At 45.5% G+C, this 3074-nt stretch overlaps 1 protein-coding gene across 3 annotated transcripts in view; it reads right to left on the minus strand.

The window, feature by feature from the left end:
* EPHB1 (EPH receptor B1) overlaps positions 1–3074 on the minus strand; it is a 463546-nt gene that overhangs the window by 459072 nt on the left and 1400 nt on the right. The gene's annotated exons all lie outside the window — the stretch shown is intronic.

A 3074-nucleotide genomic window follows, 5' to 3' on the forward strand; every position in this document is an offset into this window, starting at 1 on the left:
GGGGAAATCACACTAGTTGCGCTGCTAGCTTGACCACCACTACATCAGAGGCAGTGCAGCTACTGATGCAGCCACCAGGGCACTGACACCTCTGTTTCTTAGTATCAGTTACTAATGATATAAACCAAAATGGTATTTTGAACTGAAAATTTCCAGTGCTGTCCAGCAAGGAGCCCCAGCTCAGTAGCAGGCTGCCCTTACCCTGCTCTTTGAGAAAGCGCTCTCTGCAAAGCTGAGGGGCAGGACAAGGAGCCTGACTGGCCTCCTTCACTTTCCTCCCCATACAGACATGTTGGGCAGATCAGCAGCCAGAGGCTAGTGCATGTGCTGCCTGCCTTGTAGATCCTAGGGATGGTTCTTGGGACAACTATGTCACCCAGAAGCCATCAGCTTAGCAAGGGCAGGGCTAAATTTTCCCTGCCCACCTGAATTTGCTGTTGTGCTCCACACCTCTAAGTCTTGCAGTGAAGCTGCTCCAAGCTTGTCCCCAGACAGTGGTCTCCAGCAGGCCTTAGAGAAGAGGGATTGAAAGTGTGTACCAGAGTATGCCTGGAGCAGGTACACTTTAGCTGTGGAGCATGGCAATGCACTCAGGCAGGCTGTACTCAGCCTCATCTTCTCCAGGACCCACTATTGCCATGGTACAGACAAACCCATCAAAGCCTCAGGACAGAGAGGAGACAAATGCTGCAGAGCTGGCATTGCCTTGGTGGTGATCTGTGTTCATACTGCACCTAGCACAAGAGGGCCGGTCCATGAAGGGGGATCCCTTAAGTCCCCCATAGGTATAGGATCATAGGAAAGCAGGGCTGGAAGGGACTTCACAAGGTCAAGGCAGGATCATCCCAGCCAAGCACCTGTCCAATTTGCTCTTGAAAACTTCGAAGACAAATGGCTACATAATAAACAGATGCCCTTTGCTTCCTGCATACACCCCAAGGGCAGCCTAAGTACAAAGAAATCCAAAGCTGAAGAAGAGGGGGCACATCCTTCTGCTATAAAAAGTGAGACATGAAGGCAGCAATAAGAAAATCTGATCCTTGTATCCCTGCCTCAGGGCAAGATGTTAAAGTGACACCACTCTCACATGCCAGGGGTCAGTAACCACTCTCACCAGCAATTATGGTTCCATCTCACTTTTTATTTAATCAAGTGCAAACTACGCAGTAACTTCCACTCAAAACAAGCAGCACAAGCTAATACTGGCAGCTAGTCTCTCTCTCTCTCTCTCGCACACACACGCAAATCTCCAAGGCGCAGATCAGGGTGAACAAACCAAACCCCTTGATGAGATAGCAACCCCCTTTCTGATATCACAGGCATTTCTTGTTCTCAGATATCTACTGCAGTGGTCTGTATAAAGTGACAGGGAGCTAGGTCTTAGAGCCTGTATTTGCTGCCCTTCATGTTTTTCATGGTCTTCAGTTGTCCTTTACTTTTATCAGCCCAGCAGCAGCACTCAGTAACATCCTGGAGTCTCCCTTGTTTTCTTTAGAGGTATTCCATTTTCCCCATAGCACTGACATTTGCAATGCATGGCCTTGAGATGGACAATAAAGCTGTCATCCAGAGACACTATTCCTTCTTTCTAATCCCCTGGCATCTGGCCCTTTTAGAACTACACCCTGCTAATTATTTTTACCTCAATAAATTGGGTAGCGTTGACCCTACACTTTTGTCCTTGCGCCTGTATTTCTACACTCTGGTGTATTGTGGGATATGTTAACAATGGCAAATATGGATCCCTTGAATCTGCTTGGTGTTCCTTAATATCTTTGCTCTTAGTATTGACTCTTCTGTTAGCACATTTGTCTGTGCGTAAGGGCTTGACATGGCATGCCTGCATGCATGAATAAGAATTGCTGTATTGAGCCAATCCTGAATTGTGAGATATTATCTATTATTAACTGCTCTAGAATCCTTTGGCAAACATACTGTGATTTACAATGAAGTATCATTACTCCTTGATGTGTTGTACAATAGGTCAGTTAAAAAATACAAGCTGGATAGCAAGCAATTTGTAAAGGAGCAATCTTCCCTGTTTCACAGATTCGCACAAGATTTGGGGCAATGCAAGCAGAAATTGCACGCAGCACTTCCGTCTTCCATGTCCTCTGGTCATTACAAATGACGCCGTCAATGAAGCCCAGCATAGCTTCTTAAGCCTAGATGAGGAAGGTGTAAATTATTTCTCTCCCATCCTCTGCCCTGAAGGAAGCAGGCTGTTTCTGCTCTCCAGTGCAGGAGCATAGGAACAGCTATTGCAGCAGGTTCTGGAAAGCTGTGCAGTGCAGGGGGGGGGGAGGGAGAGGGCAAGTGTTACAGACAGCTTTGATAAGAAACCAACTTTTAAATGTTTTCCAACCTTTTTAAAAGTTCAGTCATTCCTAGTTATGGATGAGGATGGAGATGCTCTTGCAGAACGCGTGGGAGTTCACGAGCAAAGCAGTAAGAAGTGTTTCAGGCAAACTAATGAATATAGTGGTAAGAAGGCTGTCAGTCAGAGTTGCAGAGCAAATTAATCCCTTGCTCTTTTAGCAAGAGAGCCACAAACCCATTACCTGTTCTGCAGTTTGGGGTAGATAGATGGTGTCACCTCTGCAATGCAGGTCTCCATTTTATTCTCACATCATTTGGCCCAATAGATATAAAGACTTTACACAAGTTTTTGCTCACTGTTGATTCCTTAGTTTGTTAGGCTTCACCCAGGAGATGGAGAAACTCTGACCCTTGGACTCACCGTATTTCAATCTCTGTCACACCAGCCTGACTAAATACAGCCATGAGGAGTCTCTATTACAGACTCTTAAAGCTCCCTACTGTACAGTGGTTATTAAAAAGTCAGGCATGAGATAAGTCAGCAAAGCCATGCAGATACAGCTGTACAAACCTTTCTACTACCTTTCATGGATTCACCACTGCAGCATGACTACTACTACCCCTAACAGGACCATTGACCTCTCAGAATGACTACTCGTGGTTTGTAAAGCCAGGGAAGTTTTCCTCACAACATTTCTTGGCTTTTTTTTTTCCTCCTTTACTGCTGACAGGATTTTTTTTTTTTTTTTTTTTTT

The sequence above is a fragment of the Gavialis gangeticus genome, unplaced genomic scaffold, assembly GCF_001723915.1.
Source record: "Gavialis gangeticus isolate Ggan-Ray unplaced genomic scaffold, GavGan_comp1, whole genome shotgun sequence".
NCBI lineage: Eukaryota > Metazoa > Chordata > Crocodylia > Gavialidae > Gavialis > Gavialis gangeticus.